This window comes from Amblyomma mixtum, chromosome 1 (assembly GCF_055824585.1).
Source record: "Amblyomma mixtum isolate Tamu chromosome 1, ASM5582458v1, whole genome shotgun sequence".
NCBI classification, from domain to species: Eukaryota; Metazoa; Arthropoda; class Arachnida; order Ixodida; family Ixodidae; genus Amblyomma; species Amblyomma mixtum.
Window position 1 is genome coordinate 291712507 of NC_143012.1, and position 24630 is coordinate 291737136.

A 24630-nucleotide genomic window follows, 5' to 3' on the forward strand; every position below is an offset into this window, starting at 1 on the left:
ACAGGGCCAGATGAGAGCCTCCTCTCACGTACGGCCGTGGGTCCCACGAGCGAAGCACCGATTCGAACCGTCAGCCAATCCGTGATTATGGTCCAACGACAAATCCCACCACTATACGCATATGCTTTCGCTTTAATTCTAAGTGAGAACAACTTGAGGTGACGCGACCTTCGGCAATAAAGGGATCTACCAGTCTGGTAATTTTATTGGAAGCAGTTCTGGCTGGACGTCGCACATAATCCATAATTTCAATGGGCTCTCTCCGTAAAGGGTCCCCCAGACCCACGCTGAATCGTTTTAAAACAAGGGTGGCCGCACAAACAGTATACACATGCATAATCTCGCCTACACTGTAATCGCTAAAAATGAGTAGAAAAATTACGCTTTCTTGCAAGAACAGCACCCCGTCAAAATCCCGAAAAAAAAAGTGCGGCCTCCACGCACGTGTCTACACACGCTTTACTCAAGGTTTGGTGCTGCTGGCAGTAATGTTCTTTCTCTTTTTTTTTTTTTGGGGGGGGGGGGGGGTTAACATATTCAGATGCTCTGCCGCAATTCATTTCCGCAAGAAGAGCGGAAAAATATATGCGCATAGCTGGCCCCTAACCTTCGTTGCACTGTTTAAGGAAAGTGATCTTCACTCTAGAAAATAATAGTTCGACCGCTAGAGGTCTGCCAAAGGTCGAAATGGATATTTTTCAACCTTCCTGCCACTGTTCTCGTGATAGTATGGTAACGCTACGGAATCCCCAGTCAAGCGGACTAGCAGTTTCGGCGACAGCCAAGCATGCTCTGTTGCCGTCTTTCCAATCGCGACGGAAAGGTTACGTGGCACTGGTATGCTCCCGTCTGCTAAAAAGCAAAGCAGTCGAGCGCGACTGAACGTGAGCTTCAAACCGAGATAAAACAGTGCAGTCTTAAAACTAAAAAACACGAAAACAAAAGAGTCGCTGCGGCCTCAGCTGCAGCACGCGCTATCAACTCTGCTATCAGGCCTCCCGCTTGTTCCCGCCCGGCGGACGAGAATTAGCGAGACTAGGCCTAAGCCTACCTGGCCGAGACAAGGCGGCGGTTCGCCGTTACAGCGGTGTTCGGATGTCATTTCGTTAATTACTTGTGACGTAGTTCAAAACTGGCATTAATTATTGGACTAATGCGCCCTTTATGCATCTCGTCGTAATGTGACCCCAGCCCCTGTTTGTCATTTCTGTCAAGTTATGGCTTGAAAAATTCTGAAGCTCCAGCTACCACCGGCGCCTGACAACGTCGTGTTCGTGTGAGCTGTTCGCCTGACCGTCGCCATTCACGGTGGATATTCTGTTCTGCGGCGGAAGAAAGAACTCTTGCCAACGTGCCAGTGCCGGCTTGTCTTCGAAGTGCGGTGTTGTTGGCGTGATATCTTCAATGTGTGAACACGATCGGTTTGCGTGAACTAAGCCTTCCCCAAAGCTTCAACCTCAGCAGCAAGAGTGGTAAGTGCGATGGCATCTGGTCAGTTCTGTAATTGGCATTGCTGAATACGCGAGTCTTGCAACAATCGAGAATTTTATTAGCGTAGAAAGTGCTTTTAGTGCTCACGCGAAGAACCCGTAACGACCTTTATTTACTCCGTGAGATTTGTTGCCCAAATCGCAGAAGCACTGGTGAAAGAAAGTGACAGATACAGTCATATACCGCTGAGGGTGGTCGCGTGGCTGTGGCCGATGTAGAAGTGAAACTCAGGCCTTTACGCGATCACGGCTCGCCTCTTCTAGAAAGCACGGATGGAAGTAAGCGCCGTAGTTCTTCACTCAGCGAGTACTGCAGGTTTTCAATTTAGAAGCACTGTTCTTGCCGGTGTTAACACCGGGAAGGTTAAGGATGTTTCAAGCGAATGAGTGGCGCGACGCCGCGAAAACTTTCGTACTTCTCGGAACATCGTCACATTGGCCCCTGTAGCTGTCGCGGCCGCTCGAAACACGTTTTTCTGCTTCGGGCACAGAAATCGCAAGCGTTTTCGCTTGCATGCATGTGAAACAGGCTTTAACTGTGTGAAGAAGTCATTTTGTTATCCGGTACTGAGGGAGAAAAGATTGTGTTTTCGAAAGCCATTTTCATCCACATCGAAGAAGCCTTCAATTTCAAGTTCAACCACCGGCGCTCGCTTGAGTCGCATCTGCATGCGTTCTGTTACTCACTCTTGCATATCGCTCGCAATAGCGCGCATATGTTGAGAAGCAGGGTCTTTGTTTCGCCGAGACTTGAGCGTACTGATGTTACTGCTGACTACCTGCCTAAATCTGATGTTTCATTCTAAGTGCACGCCACTGAGCACGCATCGCAATTATCATCCAATAATTAGTATGCGCACGCAGAGAGCCTTCGCGACGTTGTCCCAGTTAAGTCCTTGTCGTGAAATTTCCAAGAGTTTGGCGATTGCACACATGACCGTATCCTATGTCGCGCAAGGTGGCATTGAATCGTCGGGTTAGAAAAGATTTTTGGACTCGTAATTTTTTTTTATTCCTTTTGAGTTCGGTCGCCTCAAGAAGCAGAACTGCATTCATGCATGTTATCGTAGATGCGATGGACTGCCAACGCTGTTGGGAATCATAAGATTACAGAGAAGCTTAGTGGCGTTTATCTTCACCCTCGGCATTCCTATTCATCGCTGCCAACGTGCGGCCTTTGCGCGTTGTCATTCTGCCACGCCTTTCATGCACCCGCCAGAAGAAACCAGGAGGCTGGCAAGGTATCGCAGTTCTTCGCAGGTGATTACGCTTTTTTCGGGACTGTTCGCGAAGGTGTAGAGCCTTTGTCAAAAATGCACACCCCAACGGGTTTGCTTCCTTGCCACGCAGTATGGATCGCTCGTGCAATCCAAATCTTTCTTGGGCAAGGAGGAATCTCGCCTTCGTCTACCCGAATTTCTGGTTTTCCTGGAATGCCAGGGGGTCCACTACTCGGCTTAGAAGCGCACCTTTCCTGCTGGATATTCATCGGCGTCGGCTGTACAGTATAACGAAACATGAGGGTTCGCTGTCGTTTAGGCCAAACTGCACCAAATTTTTTCTGCTTTCATGTTCACTTAAGCTCTTCAGTAAAAATGGCGCTGCAGAATAGTGCGGACCGTGGGGTGATGGTCAGGCGTCTAGCTAAGCTCCCGCGTATTGGTCAGTCTTCCTGCGATATTGAACCGCGTTAGAGTACTTTAGATTAGGCCTCGAGCAATCATCTTCGGACTGTGTAAAACTTTGGGTTCGGCGCGTGCATTCGGCGTCGCGACCATGCAGTGGCATGCGCTTGGTTGGTTCGCTTTTCGGGAAAGGAAATGGCGCAGTGCTTTTCTCACATCTCGGTGGACACCCGAACCGTGCCGTAAGGTATGCGGGTCGTATGCAGTCCAAGTGAACGGACTTAAGGATGTTTCAGGCCGCTCTGAATGGGCCACAAGCAGCTCCGGCGGATACTGCCGCTCGCTTGCGCCGAGGATAAAGGGCGAGAAATCGATGCCGCTCGCCCTCGGGTGGTCAGCGGTAACCAGTGAACACCAGTGTTGTCGGTAACGCGTTACAAGTAACGGCGTTACCGGTAACGCGTTACTTTTTTCGGTAACTTAGTAACGTACTCGTTGCCATTTCGGACCTGTAACGGGCAACGTACTTACGTTAACATTTTTCGGTAACGTGACGTGTCACGTTACTAGTTACTTTTTATTTCAATTGTTCCCCTCCGCCTCTTTTTCAAAAAAAAAAAACGCCGAAAATGATGGTGCAAATAAACAAAATCTACCGGTGCTCTCGACGACCCTTGTTGCGGCTCGCATGCATGCCAGAAAACACCTGCCCTTGACGACGCACTCAACTAAAAAAGAAAGCACGAACACGCAGTCACCCACTTGTATTCACCCCCAAACCACCCACACATACAACTCTCTAAAGAGTGGACGCATGCCAAGCCACCAATGAACCATTTGGAGAAATCTTTAAGTGAGTTTCTGCGTAAGCTTGTTTTTCAACCAAAATGTATCGTTCCCAGGCGACACTCTCGCATTCTTGGTGGAAGCAGTTCTATCTTGTGAGCAAACTCATGAATGTCGCCAGTTCACTTCAAGTTGGCCCCAAGAGAGCCATAGAAAGAGTACAATGATACAGCACAGAAAAGGGGATTGCAGTCAACCATTTGTTTCTATCTGCAACTGCGGCTAAGTTTTGCGAGCGAAGCTGACCTTGAACACCTTGACGCAAACACACAGCATTTTTGCAATAATTATGCAGGTTCAAGTAAAAAAAAATTGTTTATGTGCGCAAATATATTTTTCTGAACTATGACATTTAAGCATTTCGTTATTGCTACACAATTTCCGCGTAATTTCGTAAGCAGAAGCACACCAGAATTACTGTAAATTTGTTCAGTTCAGCTATGTTTTCTTTGTGAAGTTGGAATTATATGAAGTATGAGCTTTATAAAATTGTTATCTTGAGTTCTTACAGCGAGGAACCACTGATTAAAATTTATGGCCATGGAGTAACGGCAAAGTAACGTGCGATCCTTTTTTCGGTAACGGTAACGGAAATGCGTTACCTTTTTTTGTAGGTAACGTAGGGCGGTAACGCGTTCTTTTTTTGTTAGTGTAACGAGTAACGCATTTAGTTACTTTTTTTCGGTAACGCCTACAACACTGGTGAACACCTAGTGCGGCGTTCGCTTTGCCCGCTGCGTCCATGTCTTGCGGCCGCCGCGCTACGGCGCTTTGCGCGAGTGAACACAGTGGCCAGGGCGATGCTGCCCGGCGCTGTAATGATTTCTAGCGGCCGTGAACATCCACGTAGCCGCTGCAGCACAGATCATCGGAGCGCTATTTCATTACCTTCTCATTTTTGCTTTCCGGGCTCATTCACATGGCTCGTCTACTTTTATACACTTTTTTGTTTTTTAAAAGAACGGAAAGGAAAAATTTAACGTCCATTACCTCGCTAACAGGGACGCGTTCATCACCTCGCATCTCGTGGCCGTGGCCTTTACGCGATTCCGACTTAGCGGTTAATGTTAAGGGTGATAACTTTCACGTTACCGTGGACCCTAATGAGGACAGTATCCACTTGTGCCTCGACAGTGTGTACATTGAAGTTGGCACTAAAGGCATGAGACAGCATTGTCGACGTCATCGAAAGAGGCCGATGCTGTGGCGCCATATGCTCTGTGTCGCTCCGCTCCCGCGTAACATGGACATGACTTCACATAAAGGCAGACTACAAGCCCGGGTTCGCACGCTTGAGAGGCAATATGGATCTAAACAGGGCGTCTACTACGCAGACATCACAGGGCCGTCGGCCGCGGGATTCTGCACGGCTGTCGTAGTCCCCCGGGGAGTGAATGTCGATGGCCTATCGTTTAGGGCACCGAATTCAACGCGAGCGGAGGAAATAGCAATAGCTCTCGCTGCCACCGATCCAAAATCGAGAACGGTTAGCACAGACATTCGCCGGGCCTGTGAACGCTACCTTGCAGTGGAAATATCACCTCTTGCCTCCCAAATTGTAAGACGGGCTCTCGCCGATCCAACTCGTTCAAATGTAATCTGGGCTCCTGGCCACCAGGGTCTACGAGGCATTGAGGCCGCTGATGCGGCCGCCCGAGCGATCACACACCGGGCTCCTCATTCTAGCTGTCCTGGCTGAGTAGCTCATAAACCGCTTCTGCGGTCCCGCGAAATCTTAATTCATTACTGCGACAGCCACCGTCTCCACCCAACACCTGCCAAGGGGCTGAGCAAAGCGGAGGAGCGAACTCCACGGCACCTGCAGTGCAGACAGGAACTCTTCTCTGTTCTGCCATCGCCAAACACTTTGATCCGTACATAGATGGGCGCTGCCCGCACTGTGGGGAGATATACGATAGCTTTGACATGGTGTGGCCATGTGCTCAGAATCCTCACCTTCCCCCACACCCACCTGAGAGGCATGGGAGACTGCCCTGCGTTTAAACGTGTCAAACTGCTCAGAGTGGAAAGCCTAACACACTACGCTATGGCGTCGTACACTTTTTTGCTAAGGATCCGTCGGATAAGGTGTGTGAGATCTCGGCAGTCTTTTATAACAAAAGCTTAACGGCGCCGGAGCCTCGAGAGGAGTAGCAGGCGGTTAGCAACGGCGTGACTAGACAACGGATATGCGTCTGGAAACAGGTGGTCGCAGCGCCGAGCTCCGCGCTTGGCCGCGGAGTAGCGCCGCAGGATCGCTAGTCTTATTGCATCTAGGCGTGTACTAGTTACTGTGGTTGACCATGATGACGTCATAGTATAGTAATGACAATACATTGGAGTAAACAATGTCCACATGTAATGCATCATTGTAAAGATGAAGTTTTGCCTAATTAACAATAATTATACAATTTAATTGCAACAATTAATGAGTTGATATGTTTCTATAGCAGTGGATAACTACAAGTGCTAAACACGATGTGACCTTCTGCTTGACTTTGAAAAATTTAGCAAAATGTAAGAATAACAATGGGTGAATGGATGACGTCATATACCCTATAACAGAGTGAAAGTCACGTGACCTAGCATAACGTCACTCTGCGCGTTGAAAAGGTGCCTACCGGGACTGATCTCGCCGCAGACGGCGCTGACGTGGAAGGGAACGAAGACGCAGCCTCTTCGACGAGCTCCCGTGCTGGTAGTTGTCCGGAACGTTCTCAGCGTTACTGACGCCAAGCCGCTTCTAGTTACTCGATACACTAGAGCTTTCACTCTCTAACTAGGTTGAGCAGTAGTTAAACCACAGCTAATTTACTTTTTTCACTCCCACCTTCCCCTAAGGCGTGGTTGAGGCGTCCATCGAGGCGTGAGACAATGACCGCGGCTTTCACTTCCTGATAACCAGTCATTAGCCTGGAGCTGCATAGGCATGATGCCACTCGCGGTCACTGAATTTCCGTTCGCAGCGCAGTAGCCCTGGCTTCAACTGTCTTGCGTTCTCATCCTGTGAAGTTCATTGCTCGAGTATCGTTTCATAAGAAGTAGTTCGAAGAAGTGCGTTTGGGCGCTGCATCAACCGCACCGTATGGTTTGTTTTCCGTGACCCCAGGTGGTCGAAATTTCCGGAGCCCTCCACTACGGCGTCTCTCATAGCCTTAGTCGCTTTGGGACCTCAAACCCCATAAACCGTTGTTGTTAATGTTTCGTGCTCCTTCAGTCATGTGGCTCACGCACTGTGCGGTACGAATAGGAAAACTTTTTTGAAATTGTACAAGGTTGCAGTTTGTATTGTCGTAATCGTGTATTAGGAGTCCGAGTATTCTACACGCTGTCACCTTTGGTACCTGTCTGCCGAGTAGGGTGAGTTGTAACAGGGCGGTGGTTTTGTTTTGGTATTGCATTCGATTCATCAGGAGGAATTCCGACTATTCTGCTGACGGTTTGAATCCGGTTACGTGGAAGTGATCCACTATGGTGTGTATGCTTTCCTGGAGGGTCGTTTCAACGTCCCCTGGACATCCGGATTCGTTCCACAAGGTAACGGCGTAGAATGTGGGATGACGGTTTCAGATCGTGGATAGAGCTCTCAGGCATATATTAATGAGGGTTGGAGATATAATGGATCCTTGAGGTGGTCCACGGGTAATGTTGACTGGGGAGGAGAGAGAGACGGCGCTGCCTTGAAAAGGGCTACCTTACCTTTGAGAAAACTGCGTATGTAATTGTACATGTTGGGGCCGCATCGTGTGTCTTGAACGGACTTGAGTATGAGATCATGTGTAACATTATAGAGGGTCTTTTTTATGTCTGTTGCGAAAAGTGCCTGTGTCTGTGCTGTCTTTGGCTGCAGAAGCGTGCTTTGTAGTATGAGAAATACGTCCTGCGTGCCAGCATTATAGCGGTATGAGCTTGTGCGGAAAATGTTTCGTGTTTCCTAGGTGTTCTCCTTGCCTCTTTTGCGACTGAGAAATGTACGCCATGTTTTCGCAGCTAAAGTTTTCTTTGGGAGAAGGCGTTCAAGCATGCTCTGGCGTGTTTCGTTGCGTTCGTTGGCTGAGTCAAGTTTCTTTGCAGTGTCAGTCAGGCGGTGAAGTCTGTTCAGTCTTTTCAAAGCACGTTAACGGGATCTCTGTTTTGTTCATATCAGATTCTAGCATTGACGGTATGTGTTGGATATGTTGTTGATATTGTGGAGCTGCGTAAATGGTAGTAGTAGTGTGTGGTTGTAACATCGAAGGAGTGCTTGGCTTACCAGTCGGCGTAGCTGCGTCACTTTTTCTAGATGCTAGGCTGCGCACAGGGCCTTTACTCGAGGCACATCGTTGCAGGATGTCAGCAGCATTTGCCGATGCCATTGGCTACGACAGTGGTGCGTTAGGCTGCTTGTCCTGTGCTTCTGAGACTGCGGCGTCTTCGCTGTTTGCGATGGCTATTCTAGATGGTAATCGGGTGGCGTTGCGTTCCTGGGTGTGCTGCAATAAAGTGGAGTCTGGTGCTGGTTGCGCAATTTGATGCGTTGTATATAGATTCATTCAGTCTGCTTATTTTTTTTATGGATCGTTGGCTCTATGATCTCCGGGGCAGTGCAGGCAGAGGAGAAAGTACTGGGTCTTCAGAGTGGCCGAGTTAGATAAGTGAGACGTCACGAGAAAGAATATCGTTCAGGCGTGCTACCGGCATCATTATCATCATCAGCCTGACTACGCCCACTTCAGGAAAAATGCCTCTGCTGTGTCTCTACAGTTAACCCTGTCCTTTGCCAGCTGCGGCCACCGTATCCCCGCTAACTTATTTATCTGATCCGCCCACCTAACTTACTGCGTCCACTGCTACGCTTGCCGTCTCTTAGAATCCGCTCCGTTACCTTTAAGGACCAGCGATTATCTTCCATTTGCGTAACATGCCCTGCCCAAGCCCATTTCTTCCTCTCGATTTCGACTAGGATGTTATTAACCCGCATTTATCCCCTCACCCTCTCTGCCCACTTCCGGCCTCTTAACGTTACACTATAATTATTCTTTCCGTAGCTCACTGCGTTGTCATTAACTTGAACTGAACCCTTTTCGCTAGCCTCCGCGTTTCTGCCCCGTAGGTGAGTGCCGGTAAGATACAAGTGTTGTATACTTTTCTTTTGAGGGATATTTGTAAACTGCCATTCATGACCACAGAGAACCTGCCATATGCGCTCTGTCCCATTCTTATTCTTCTAGTTATTTCCCTCTCACGATCCCGATCTGCGGTTACTACCTGCCCTAAGTAGACGTATTCCCTTACTACTTCCAGCACCTCGCCACCAATTTCAAACCGCTGTTCCCTTGCTAGAGTGCTGAACATTCCTTTGGCTTTCTCGTTGTAATTTTTAGACCCAATTCAGGATACCGGCATGGATGTGGAAAAAAACAGAGGTGCCCAAATCTATATCTTCCCAATCGGAAGTTGAGGATAGCTTTGAATAGTTCGTACAAAGCAGGTTTTGAGACAGAAATGAGCTAGGCGAGCCTGAAGGCAGTCAGGAAGATGCGCCAACGGCAGAGGACAATCATCCAGCTTATATAATCGACATAAGCTAACATAATCAAGTTAATAAGGGAGTAATTACTCATTGACGTCCACCCGAGCGCAGCCGTACGGCTACAAAGGAAAGCTATACAGCTTTCTCAGAAACTTCGTAGTTAAAGAAAAATTCGTCCTGGTCCGGGGTACGAACCCAGGACCACCGCTACACCGGAGCAGTCGCTCTACCAATTGAGCTAACCAGGACGGCAAGCTTGGACCTCAATGAGTAATTACTCCCTTATTACAAATCTACCACCTTGGGGGATTCTCCGAAACATTTGGTCATAATCAAGTTAAATTTGAGTAACTTCGTTCTGTTTCATTACCCTCACAAATTACTTCCTCGGTATTTTATGCTGCCGCTTCCAATCGCTTTTACGAGTGAAAGTTCCCATCTAGTTGTTCATCTTGCCTCATTCATACATCATTTTGTTTGTTTGTTGTTCTTTAACGTGCACGGGGCTTTAGCATCTCGCTCCCATCACCGCAACGCCACCTTGAGTCTCAAGGTGATGGTGCTTGGTGCCACCACGGACCCTTAGCCCCCTTATACGGAAGCTGTCATCCGCACCGTGGCGATAGTTTTTAAGGTGAATGTTAGAAACCATGAACGGCGGCGGTTGGAGCCATGGTCAAGTTCCGGCCGACGGGCTCCCCGTCTGTTTACGAGTCAGGGGCTCCGGGACCTTTCTGTAAATAAGAATGGGCAACACAGGCGACATTTCAGGAACCGTCAGCATACCTATATCGCATGAGTTCCTCTTCCTCCAAAAAGCCTGATGAATTCCTGAAAAGCAACTGCACCGTAGAAGGCTCCACTAGAAATCGACCGCACTGTGACTACTTTCCTCGTTTCCTGATATTTTTTAATTATTTATTGCAAGTACCTACAGCGCCCATGAGGCATTATGGGGGGATATTACTACATACAATAACACATGCACAGAAGATATTGGGAAACATGTCAGCAAGGATAACACAGCATACTAAAGGAGTTCACAAGTAGTATGAATGGTAACACATCGGCAAAGCGCTGGTAAACGCATGAGACCTGGAAGAAATACATCACGTTATCATTTCAACAGCACTTTGGAAACCAGGTGAACAAACCACATCAATCGGAAGCTTATTCCAGTCCAGAATTGGGGTAGGAAAAACGAATACTTAAATACATTAATGCGGCATTGATAACTCTTCATCTTTTTCGTGTTGTCTAGTCTCTCTGAAATGTAATACGGCTGCTTTAGATAAGTGTTTTTATCAATACCGGTGCAATCATTGTAAATGCGGTTATTCTCACTCCCTAGTAGATAACGACAAAGTTCCTGCAGTGTCTGTTTTTGTTATTGCTAGAACCCTTGAGAGAATGATAGGAAAAAATTACAAAGCAAAAACACTTTCATCCGATGACCTTCTGGTTGAAGTTTCGCAGGAAGATCACTCTGACATCCTCTCAAGCAAAAGCAGTTTGCTCACCATCTGGTGACAGTCACCCCTCAAACGGAATCTAAACACTGTACAAGGTGGTATATCAGAATGCCATCTGACCCGCGAAACAGGGTCTGATCTTCTGAAATGCTTCCGAGATCAAGGTGCGATTGCCCTTCGCCGCATCACTATGAGGCGAAACGAGGAAGAGGCGTCCGATATCGCCTTAACATTTGAACGGTGCCGTCTACCACATACTGTGAAATCGAAATCATCCACTGTAAAATCTGTCCCTATATCCCAAACCCGAGAAGATTTTTCAACTACGAAGAGTATGGACACGGATCCAAAACATGCCGTGGAAATCTCATCAATGCAAAGAGCGGTGCCCATGAGCGCCTGACTGATAACTGCAGTGCCGGTCAAGCAGAATGTCCCAACTGTCACAGGACACACGCTGCGCATTCACGAACACGTCAGGCGTTCCAGAAAGAGAAAAAAAAAGTAATCCAGATAAAGGTTACAGAAAAGAACGTTTTCTGAAGCCCGGACGAAGCTCTAGCTTCTCTCCGGAAGATCCTACGCTGACGCAGCGTGCAGAGGCGGGCGCCGTCTGGGCACGCAATACACCATCGCCAACATTCCCTGTCCCAGAGGTCAACTTTTCACAGAGCTCTGAGAAAATACAGGCACGCGAGAGAGAGTCTCTCCCTCTTGACGAATCCACATCTGCTTCCGCGTCTCCAGTGGAGGTAATACCAGGCTTCTCAGCGTCGGAGACGATGAAGGAGTCCCCCAAATAGAGGCGGATTTTCCAAGACCGTCTCAAACCGAAGACATCTGTCAATTTAGCAGGATAATAAATGCGGCTATATGTGAATAACTCCGGCTAGTTTTCGCGTCCTCGCTTACAACTATGGCTGTCGAAAGCATTATGCACTGGAACTGCCGAGGGCTACAAAGAAGCTGGTTGGCATCGAAATACTCGCGCAGTATCAACCAAACATAGTTTGCCTACGGTAAACTCAACGAAACTTTCTGGAGAAATATGTAGTGTACCGGAAGGACTGGCAAGGAAGTACCTCCTCATCAGGTGTCGTTGCTGTTGTTTTTCAGAATTCAATTGCCTCTCAGATTTAGAGGCAGTGGCAATACGAGCACTAACATGTAGTAGAGTAATAACCGTATGTTGCCTATACATACCACCACATCATCAACTTTCCATTGACTAACTTGAAAAACTCATTTACCAGCTTCCGGAGCCGTTCCTGTTGGTCGGCGATATTCACGCACACCACCCATTGTGGGGAGGTATTAGAACCGATTCTCGAGTTGCGCTAGTCGAAAAATTCATATTGTTATCTGGGTCATGCATATTCTACAGAAGAGAACCAACATGCTTTAATGCAGCACACAGCTAACGCGCTGCGATAGACCTTGCAGCTACTGTGAGGGCTGTTGTAGATAATCTCTATAGAAGTGACTTCTTTCCCATATCTCTAAAATGCACATAAAATATAAACCCGAAGGTAAATAATCCTAGTAAGTTTAAAGAACGGATTGCTGATCGAAAGATGCTCCATTGTCATCTTCATCAATTTCATAACTAGGTATAGATGAATTTCAATTTTTGGTCGCACTGCGTATTATAGGCGCTGCACAGAAATCCATCTCAAAGACACCAGTTGAAATACAAAGCAAACGTAGAGCGGGGCAGGATGCACACTGCAGAAGAGCTCGTGAGAACGAAAATAATTCGTTGTAAAAGTTTCGCTATAATTCTACGGTTGGCAACTTGAACTTTAATCGAGCTAAAGCAAATGCAAGCGTACTCGATGTATCCAAGCGGGAAAGTTAGCAGTCGTTTCTCTCCTGTGTAAATTCTTACGCAGATACGCATAAAGTGTACTGTACACTAAAAGCACTTCGAGGGCATAGTGCACGTACATTACCTCTTGTTATCACTGCTGGCGGTACATTTCGGCACCAAGCAGATGCACTAGGCAAACACTTCTAGCTCAGTGCATTATGCAGAAAAAATCAGGGGGCACTTTGGCTCACTAAAGTGCTGCAAGGCGAAAGCGTTTCCTGGCCACTGTTTGTTTTTATTTACTTTTTTATTTTTCATATCTTGTTTTTTATTTATTTTTTGCTCCTATTCTTAATTTTGTTTTTTATTTTTATTTTCACAACTTATTTTTAGTTTTTATTTTCTTTTCCTTGACTTTACTCCTTTTATTTTATTTATAAAGCCCATGCATTCACTAGATGCGCCTTTATTAATGCTGGAACCTTGAGCCTATTAAGCAGTGACGCCGAAAGGCGGACGAATCTGCCGACGCGTCTGTCGACATTCCTGCCGACGCGTCTGTCGACACGGCTGCCGACGCGTCTGCTAACAACAGTATGGGGCATTAAAGGCTTTCGCCTTAATAGCCGAGCGTTCGTTATATCTGTCGCAGTTATACGTGTAAATCAAACGTGTGTTGAATCGGTAAAAATGAAAGTGCTCGTAGGTTGGACAAGTCCAGATCTTGCAGAGATCGTCCTTCGATTAATATTTTCGCTTCCTACGCTGAAAAGCAGATTTTAAGGATTGCTAATTAACAAAAAGAAAGCAAAGTTAGCATTTAAGAGGATTTTTGGGAAGGGGTACGCAAGGAAAAATAAAGTGTAGGGAGTTTCGCGAAAATCAGTGTCGAAGAAGTCAATCTCACGCACGATTCTTCATAAACGGCAAGAAATACGTGTACCACGGTAATAAAAGCCAGGTCGCACCGGTCATGTGAAAGTCAGCATAATGAAGCGGTGATTTCTTTTCTCAAAATTAATTTCCGATGCATTAAAAAAAAAGGTTTATGAAATTGGTGTATTCGTTGATATGGTTAGGCCGTCCGTTAATCTGGTAACGGGATAATGGTTAGGTAGTGAAGTTGCTGATTAAGTATAGTCAGATCGCTTTCAATGTTACAGAAAGCATAGAAACTTGTATGGCAGAGGTGCGTTCAAGATGTGTTGTGGGTTACATGAAATAATGCTTTCTTGTCACTCTTGTGAAGCTGCACTCTTTTTTTTTTTGTTTCCTGTAGCCCCACTATAATGCCTTTGGCGCTATGGGTTTCTGGAAAAAAAAACCCTAGATGCCCTACAGGTGCGTCAACGTAGACGTGCTGGACCAAAACTGCTGAAGCGAGCATAACGCATTAAAAGGACTTACCGAGCGCTAAAACTTGTATTGGGAAATTGAAAGCAAGTTCCGGCATTGGCGTCGTGGCATTCGTTGGTCGCTCCGTTCGCACAGAGAACAACCGTGGATGTTTAAATCGCGACGAAAAGGAATATAGATAGGCACCCTACGTCACGTAGAAAGCACAAACAACGTATACTAGTGCACGGAGTCAGAAACTAGCCAGCTGATGTCCACGGACGTAATGCAAAATATGCTACGTTTTATGCGCAACAGGAGCTCTGTTATTGGTAAGCGCAACATGCGTTGATGAGGAATTCTATGAATGGCATCTTCTATTAATTTCCTGAACATGGTCGTCTTAGTAAATTACAAACGCTACTGAAGTTTCTTTCTCAGTCTCCAGCCAGCAGTAGGAAGTTCTTTTCTCATTTTTCAATTTCTGTTGTTTGCAGTCTATTAACCAATGAGTTTTATTTCATCATCAGGTGTCAGTGTGGTGCTAGGTTCGGAGACATTCTCGCAGAAAAAGACGTTGCCTGCTACAAAGAGTAACTGAAAGTACAAAGCGTCACTACGAGCAATGCGTGCTTAACAAAGCACCCTCCGTTACAGCTGTACTGTCTCAATCGGGAAATAGTGGAACTTGAATACTTACAGTTGACGTATTACTGCCCTGCAGCCTTGGGCAGCGGAAAATGCTTTGGTATACTAATCAAGACAACGACAATATGCAGCGCATACTTCTATTTATTTGTGCACATGCCAAGAGGGAAACACTATTACACGAATGCAGGCACTGTTGCTTCTTCCGTTGCTGGGTTCATAGGGTCTTCCAGAAGCTGCTCGAGGGCTTGCATACTAAAAAGAATGGACTGCCAGATTGCGCGCAAAGAGGGAAACTATAAACATTTGAAAAAGTCCTAATTTGTAAAGAAAAAACTTTATTCCGTTATTCCAAACCCCAAACCTAACTCTGACACTGAAATGAAAGTATAGGTTGCAGCAAGACAAAGCACGTTTCATTTATTGCCCCTTCAGTCCTTCGAACACTTTGCCTCAGACAGGATCCCCGTCAGAAAATCGACAAAAGAGAAGAAAAGCAGCTCGGAATGTTGCTACGGTAGCTGTGTGCACCGCGCTGGAAACTGCGGTTTCACCCTGCTGAAAAAAATCTATGATGCAATAACCTCATAGAGGCTTCCTCATAAAATATTACACAATTCGTATAATATTCTGTGACATCTTTTTGATGATTGCACGACTTTACAGAAATGTATGACATTTGTATGATAATTTTCTATGATTTGTATGATAATTCTATGATATTTGTGTGACGAACTCTATGAGCTTATTGCATCGTACAACTTTTTTCAGCAGGGCAAATCATCAGTGGCCAACGCTTCCATAACTGGCGAAATGCTGGACACCAATCAAAGTTTGTGTTTAGATGTGGTGACAGGCCAACCATTGGCCATTCTAAGGAAGGCCAAGCATGGGCAACAATTGGAAATGCCTTGACCATCATAAGGCCTTCACTCTAACACCACGTTAAATCCAAGCAGTTTCTTTGATTGTAGGCCAATCATCTTGGTCAATTAGTATTTTAGCTTTTTCCTAGAACCATTTTTTTTTACTAAATGCAGCTGCTTCTAGATCCCTGGACCCTTCTGTGAGATTTATTAACTGTACACATTAATTTTGAGGCCACCACTTGCCAAACACCTCAAATATATACAATCCCTTCTAGAGGATCTCAGTCTCAAAAAACACCAATATCACCACATGACCGGATGGTGTGAAATGCAGCAGTAAGCAGCTGACAGCATTGCTGCAAAAAGACTTCTGTAAAGAAAGGTGCAAAGTACTATTTGAGCCAAGAACCTAAAGAATTACACATATTTGTAAATTTGCCAAAGGCTACACGCATGTCTTTTTTTTTTTTGCTTCGCATTTACAGCACATTTCAATTATGGTGAGGCACCGTAAATTCAAGGACTGTTAGATCACTTAGTTAAATCATTTAATTTCACAAAAGCCACGATGACGGTAACGCTACCAAGGCATTCAAAAATCTTACCCGAGTATAAACACTGCTAATGAGTTATCTCGGAAATGTCGTTCAAATGCAATATAAATATTATTTTACGGAAAATACCGCTTCTCTTGCTTGACAAACCGAAAAAGTAGCCGTAAACTCGCGTGTCAGCATACATGCCGAGAGTATCTGTCAGAAGTGCTGGTAAAAATTTTTTTACTTATTTTACAGGCCTAAGATACAGGACTTAGGCAGGAGTGGACAATACAAATCAACAAATTCAGAAACAGCAAACAATTAGATACAGGACGTTGAATGATAAATCAGAACAAAGACACAAGACACTGTTTACAACATGAATGCATTTTGATGGGGGGAGGCACAAGGGCGCAGAGGAATCACGAAACCGTTGTACAGTTGACCGTATCGGCGGATAACAATTCCAATCGCAAATAGTGCGCAAGGAAAGGAATTTTTAAATGCGTTAGTCCTGCACGAAAAATCTAGGACTCTTTTGGTGTGATAGAGCGCGTAGAGCGGCGGCGCAGGCTGCCGAGATTTCGGCTTCTACCCGACGCGCTGCCACAGCTAGCTCGTTCAAGTCGCCGCAGTGACTTCTTCCGCAAATAGAGAGCAAACGTGGGGTGGCTCTGTCGGACAATCCTTTCCACTCGCTCCGCATTCGAAGCTCCGGGATCGGCGTAGACGTATTGCTCCTGCATCGCCCTGACGTTCTGGACCAGTTCCAACTCCCTCTGCATCCGCAGCATCCGCACACGAGCGGACCGGATCGCGGATGGTCCGGGCGCGTCAGCGCTGTCCGCGTGCCACGTAACGTGAACGTCCCTGCTCTGAGCGACCTTGAGCCGGCGGCGTGCACTTTTCTGGGCCCGGACCGCGGACCGAATGAAAAAGGCCAGAGCCTTTTTCAGTCCGAGGGCTTGTCGGCGGACCGGGATTGTTTTTGCTTCTAGGTGCGCTCGTCTGGCTAGCTATCCTGAATGAAGTCGGCTTTGCTCCGTGCTGGCGCCTTTCGTTTTGGCGCGCTTTTCGCCGCATTTGCAGCTCGAGTGCAGCATTGTGTGTCCTCCTTTTCGTATTTCTCTCACTGCGTCGTACTGTGTATTTGAGCGTGTGCGTAAATACCCGCTTAGCTTTGTTGTTTCTGCTTATTTGAGTGAATATGGAGAGAAGGAGCTCTGTGAGCCAGTATCTGGTAAAACTGCTCTGGACTAAGCCGCAGCAAGCGTTTGTACTCTCCGGGTCGCATTCAAGTAGGTCCTCGTACAGCAGGTCCTGCATGGCCAAACACTGTTTTTCCAACCTTGACTTTGTCCAACATAACCGTTTTAGACGCGAAAGCTTCCTTCTCGCCCTCAGACGCTTTAATGGCGACAACCAGTGCGGCGAGACGACGTTTTCGTTCGGCGTTCATGTTTAAACTCTCGGCAGCTGAGTTTTCGAAGCCACGCTAACAGCGCAAGCCCGCTGTGGGCGAGAGTATGCGCGGATTGTCCGCTGCGTTCGTGTGAATGCCCGACGTTCAGACCGACTCCCGGATGCACGTGTCACGATAACCGCGCTGACGCGCGCGTACCATCCGCGATTCGGTCCGCACGTCTGGACCCACCATCATGGAGATACGATCACGTGGTGGGTACACCAGTAATGGCAAGGCTTTGGGTTCGGTTCAGCTACGGTTTCGGGTGAAAATTCGGGTTCTGTTCCTGTTTCGGGTTCAGGTTCGGTTCCGGTTCGACACTATGCTTTAGGCAGTCAAAGTGCCCCTGAATTATTTGCTGTCCTTTTCGCCAAAGGTAGCTTCATATTCGCTACTGAGAGCATAATTAGCATTCGACTCGAAGAATTTTTTCTACTGCTAATTGCAACGAAAAATTTAGCGGCAACAACGCGGCACATAAGAGAGCGCGAAGAGTGAAAGAACATCTGGCGAGCGCGGCGCCTTGGCTTTCATGCTCATTGATGGCAAAATCACCGAGGTCCTTATCTGTGGGAATGAATGAACACCGTCCTGACGTACTTCCATCTCTTGGGGACACAGCTGGAACACCTTGGTTACTCTACTGTTGACTCCGTAAATGCATCTCTCAGTCAGACCGCTATCTCATATGCGGATCTGTCCCGCAAATAATGTCACAACTTCGGCTTCAGTGCCCATGGGGATTCTAGAGCACGTCAGAATTAAGCGCTCACCGTCAAAAACGTGACCGCTTTCCACAAACCAGCGCGAATTTCATCGCAAGCCAGGAACAGCAATACATTTTCAAAGCGACCAGTTATATGCATGGACACATCCACAGACCACGTACGGACCTTTGCAAATACATCATCTTGCCCAGTGTAGCAATATATTTATGATGACGATGATCACGTCCACGTTCACACCCCTTTTCAACGGGCTGTCACGTTGTTGTGAGCCGCCAGACATCACAGTGCCCCCTTACGCTGAGTTTGCTCGCGAATAGAGGGCAGAGCGAGATGAGCGAAAAGGACAGCAGTTCCTAGAATTTTCCTTCCCTCGGTGTGTTGTCGCACTCGGCACATCACTCACGTGACCTTTTCTCCCGTGCTCCGGTCCGTCGTGTGGACACTGACGTTCTAGAAGACCGTGGTTACCGCTCCAAACAGTGCACATCTCGGAGATACGGTCACGTGGTGGGTACACCAATAATGGAAAGGCTTCATCGCTCTTAGGCGTTTTTCAATGCCAAATTAAAATTATATATTTTTGTTTCCTCCGATATGGCACTGCTCCACTCTTACATCATGGTACTTTTTTTTCGAATATAATCTCATGACACGTGTTTCAGTCAGTAATTAATATACTGTCTCTTTAATGAGCACAGACCTCGATGTTTCATAAATGCTGCACTTACCTCCCAGTATCCAGCGACCTAGTACCAAGCACCCATTGCCAGTAACCCTGCGTTATTCCCAACACTGCTTCGTTATCAGATATGGCAGCTGGTGACTGAGTTCCAGTTCCTCTGGGAATGGGTATTCTAGCCAATATCGACGAGCAGTGCCAGAAAGGCGACAAATGCAAAACAAACCTGTTCATTTTGGCGAAAATGGTGGAGCGAGAGCTGACACGCTGCATGAGACACATTCACTCAAGGCGCAACGCTGACACAGTGCAAATGGTGAGAATTTTGTAGCCCTCCAATTTCCGAGATTAGACATGAAGGCATGCTGATGTCCTGCTGCATCCCAGTCTCCATGGGTCACACATGAAGTATTGCTGATGTCCTGCTCCATAAGGTCGGTGGTCATGTCTTCATGCAGATGATGTTAAACTAGTCGCGAAACCTATGCCGGGTTTTCTATCAGTGACCTCACCACATTGCATACCTTGAGAGCCATCCCTAAGCTCATACCCATGGCATTTGTTAGGTAGTCCTCAGTAAACATAAACAAACCTTCCCTGTCAGTTAGCTGTGCAGTGAATTCTTCGACGCATCCTGTGCAGCTTGGATTTTCCGCGATGTAGGGAATAGCCTCCGGAACCGTCCAGCCACGAGGGCTTTCAGACCAGCAACGCCAGATGCTCCAGCAGGTTTTCCACTTTCTCTTCGTCAACCATGTTCCACTGAGGATCATAGTCAGCAGTCGTGTTGTCCGGGATCCAGGCAGCAGGCGGGGTAGGGGTCCTGAAGCAAGTGTACTCCTGCGTAGAGTAAATATGCCGACTCTAGATCGAGAGCTCCACATTCTTGGAACTGCTGTCGCAGCCTTTATGGCAACACATCTTAGCCAAATTATAGTGGCAATGTATTCTAGACACAATGAACAAATATTACTATGCAGACCAAATACAGCGCGTACTCAGTAGTGTTCTCCAAATTATAGTACCAGTATAATGTAAGCACTTTGAACAAATTTTACTGCACACAAAATGCTGAGCGTACTCAGCAGCGTCCTGCCCCACCGCGGTGGCTCAGTGGTTACGGCGCTAAGCTGCTGGCCCGAATGACGCGGGTTCGATCCCGGCCGCGGCGGCTGAATTTCGATGGAGGCGAAATTCTAGAGGCCTGTGTGCTGTGCGATGTCAGTGCACGCTAAAGAACCCCAGGTGGTCGCAATTTCCGGAGCCCTTCACTACGGCATCCCCCATAGCCTGAGTCGCTTTGGGACGTTGAACCCCATAAAACCAAATCATAAACCAATCAGCAGCGTCCTGCTCCGTTGATGTGATCACGTTATCTAACTATTTCCGTGATAGCAGGACTGCGACGCTTTTAAGTCCTCAAATAGGTAAAAAACATTCTCCTTAATAATACTTAACTGGGAACGCGGGCAGAAAATTTTTTACTGGGGAGGAGCGGAGAATTAATTTTTACGTAGGCATGGTGCCTGCGTGACTGTTTTTGCCGCTGCCCGTCGCGTACCCTTGACGCCGTCACTGATTTTCAACGCTTGTTGAGCCTCGTTTTGAGCAAGCATCGCAGGAGTTAACTAACACGACTTCCCCTCAGCGCTTTTCCACCCTTCTTCCTGGACCACAGCCAGTAATTTTTTCTAGGGCTATCTGTTGTTGTTTTTTTTTCAATACATAATGACATGACCATCGACCCGCAAGCGCTAGATTGATTTGTGATTTTGTGACTTGTGATTTTTTTTTCCTTTCAAGAACGCTTGCAACATCGAATGGCGATTCATTCCCGCCACCTGCATAGAGGCGATTACAAACCCCGCCAGCCCAGGAGAAATAAGCCGGGTGCCGCTTCCAAACCTGTCTTCCAGCTTAAAATAAATAGAATTTGCACATGGCATGCTTACACGGAGAAAAATTTGGGATTTACCTTTCTCAGCTCGAGCAGAATACGCCAACGCTTTTTCGAGGTGGTGATCCTGCTAAAAACAATCGCCGCGAGAGGCGTCAATCGTCGAAAGCACGTTGTGGGCATTTAAAGCACTGCATCCAACGCAAAACTGTCGCAAAAGTAGGCCCTCACAGCATACATGTATATTTAGCCGGGGTATGTTGCGTATTTAGCGAATGGAACATATGTGATCGTGCACGGTGGCCAAAGAGTTGCGAAGTCATCTGACCAATGGTCGTCCTATTTAGTTTCATTAGCATGGTATGCAAACCATTTCCTATCAAGGAAGTAGGCTGCTAGCCAAGTGTGATGGACATTGAGAGGATTCCGAGACGTGTCCAATGATAAATGATCGGCCACTGCAGTGTCCCCTGCGGGAGAGGAATCAACGCTGGTTCACGGGGCTTTCGCTTGTGCCCCACTAATGGATGAAATAGCATGCACTTCTTTCCATCTGTTCTTCCGAAGCGTACAACTAGTCGAATATTCTTGAGAAATTGGAAGGCCCAGCATCAGGTTTGAAGTGCTCTCGTTTCAATGATGTTTTCCGAGGGTCCTCAACAGTGTGAGACTTGTCCTGCCGCCGACGTTGACGAAATGGTCCGAGCAAAGAAAGTCGTTTTCGGAAAGTGTCTTATGTCGATCGAGATAGCTGTGCCGCACTGACCCATGCCCTCTAGAGATTGCTATCCTTTCGAAAGGGTATCACAGCTCGTCAGCGCCACACACGATGTGTTACACGGTGGAGGCACACTCTAATTAACTTTTGCAACAATTTTTATCCGAGCAAATACCCCCTGCGTCCTGTTTCGCCGGTCACAAAACTACATATTGCAATGCAGCAGATTGAAGTGGCCAGCTACCATATAGTACACCAGGTGACTGTGCTATCCGTGCTTCCGCTACTTGAAGGACGCATCGATGCAGCTGCAGCAGGGGCGCGCCGTAGGTGACACCGGGCTAACCGCGTGCTGTGAAAAAGTGTGACGTCATGGCTGCCAAGAGGCTGCTGTGTCAAGCCCCCCTAATGAACTTGCGCAGGTCACGACTGTACGCAAAAGCGGCGTTGGATGACTGAAGGTGCTGGACGCGTTCTCCAAGTGCGGCTTCGGACGGCACAGAGCTCACCGTCGCCGAGGACAGGCACACGGTGAGCAGCTCACTCATTTCAGCCCGCGCGAGAATGCCGCACCCACAGCTATACGGTCTGTAGACGAAGCACGAGCACGTACAGTCGGACGAGTAAAAGCAGGACAGCGTAGAGTGAAATTTTAGTGCGAAACACCGACTAAAAAATTTGGCTGTGGCTTAGCTAAGGTTAAGCCTGGATATCTCAAAGCGAAAAGCTCTCGCTGCTTTTCAGCCAACTCCCAAGCTACCACTTCTGGATCGGTGTTGATGATGATGACGATGTCCTCAGGCTTAATGGCACATACCCATGGCGGGGGATTGGCCAGGGTGTTTCTGCGCCGTCCGACTGTTGCTTTTTCTTCTCCTTCTATGGCGAGTGTCTGCGCCTGTTCTATGGGGAAGCGCGCCTTATGTACCCCTCCTTACAAATGCGCACTGCGCACGGATGTGGCGAAAGGTCAAACGCTAAACAGAGCGTATTTCTCTTTGACCAAAAATGCCCTACATGAGGCACACACCCTGCCCACGGTTTCACTCAACTTTGTACCAAAATCTATGTCCAACCATAATTGACCAAGCCAAACACGATGGCGACCTCCAAATTTGAATTGAGGCATTTCCAAAGTATGACCCGGGCCACACCCGAAATTTGACCTTAGCCTATTGGGACCAAAGAATACTTGGTATAGGCAAAAACTAGAGCTTTCGCACTAGTAGGTTTAACCAAGTTAAAACCCTGACATCTTTTCTTGGATGCGTTTTGTATGCGCTCCCCGTACTGTCACACTTGTGTTGTAACCATATGTTTATGAACTTTCACAAGGCAACCATTTTTGGTGTATTAATGATGGACCAATCAAGCTCTTCAGTGTGATTTTTGCAATGGAATGACTAATTTTCACAAAACTACCTGGGGAAGAGAGACGACGACAGAACGAGCGTTTTCTCTAAAGTGCTACTTATAGTATACAAGCCACGAAGCTATCCAAACTTGCATTACTGGAAAGACGCGCCGACGCAGCTGCAGTAGGGGCTCGCCGTTGCTCGCACCGCGCTAACCATGTGCTCTGGAAAAGTGTGACATCAGGGCTGCTGTTTGAAGCCCCCGTAACGAATTTGCGCAGGACACGACTGTTTACGAGCGCGGCGTTGGATGCCTGGAGGTGCTGGACGTGTTCTCCACGTAGCTCCAAGTGCAGCTTCGGATGGCAGAGCTCACCTAAGACAAGCACACGGTGAGCACATCATTCATTTCAGGCCGCGCAAGAATGCAGCACAGTTTACTGAATGGTCTGTAGACGAAGCACAAACTCTGACAGTGGGGCGAGTAGCAACAGGACTGCGGAAAGCGCAGTTTTTTTATATGTCTATAGTATGTGCTCCTCATGCATACAGCGACAGCGGTGTTGCAGCCGTGATATTTATGAAGTATCACAAGGAAACCTGTTTTTGGTATACTGAGAGAGCAATCATGCTTGTGTGTGATTCTTGAAGTGAAGCGATAACCTTGACAGGAAGGCCTGAAGCAGAGAGACGACAAACAGAGCGAGCGATTACTTTCAACCGTTTTATTTTTTTGGCGGGAAAAGCTTTTCTAGGAATGGCGGAGGGTGGGCACACACAGTTATGCCTGTGCTGTCTTGGTGAGCTTGACGGATAGGCTGCTCACATAGTCATCCGTCAGTGCATGTCAGTAGGACACGCACGAAGGTATACGTCGTCCAGAAAGCGTAACCCCCCCCCCCCCCCCCCCCCAAGAGGCCATTCACAACCAACAGGCTCATCTCCACCATCACGTACACCATATACCACTCACCAAGGAGTCGAACAATACATTCAGACAGAAGAATTCTACACCAAACGCAGTTACGCAGGAACAAGCAACCTGTACATTAAATGGGTCATTTATGATCTCCCAACAAATCGTGGCGTTCTAGCCACGACCGTTGTTATGCATACTTAAAAAAAGAAGCAGGGCTCTACGTGGGCATTTTAGCTAAAAATTGCAATTTGAAGTTGACTCTAAGCACCTCCCCCGACAGCGCCGCCGTCTGGTGGAAAACCGATGCAAAATCACCTTGACACATTACAGTTAAGCCGCCGAGATCGGCAGTAGACAGAAAAGGGAAGGACACGGACCTCTGTTGCCTTTGTCCCCCTGCCGTCACTCCCCCCCCCCCCCCCCTTTACCCTCAGCACTCCTATCCCGAACAGCGAGCCACCCACTCCCCTACGCTCGTTACGAGGAGTGCGCAGTTCACTCGTTCAGTTGAGAGAAAGCACGTGAGCGTTGGTTCACGGCGTCATGAATCGCGACGCGTTAGTCTTACCTGACTACCACACGGTACAGCACAAGTTTTAAAAATTCAATTACAAATTACTCGTTGCACCAAATGACCTCATTCCCAGTTGTTCCGAGAGTCATAGCGAACAAAATGAGTCTGAAAAACGCAGTCATAACCCATTTAAATGTTATTCGGTGACA

General features: G+C 47.4%; 1 long non-coding RNA gene across 1 annotated transcript; it reads left to right on the forward strand.

Annotated features, from left to right (window-relative positions):
* Positions 1-1139: 1139 nt before the first annotated feature.
* On the forward strand, positions 1140-23365 carry LOC149372034 (uncharacterized). Its single transcript, XR_016292180.1, has 3 exons — positions 1140-1472; positions 22056-22164; positions 23270-23365. It is a non-coding gene; the product is annotated as an uncharacterized LOC149372034 (long non-coding RNA).
* Positions 23366-24630: the final 1265 nt, after the last annotated feature.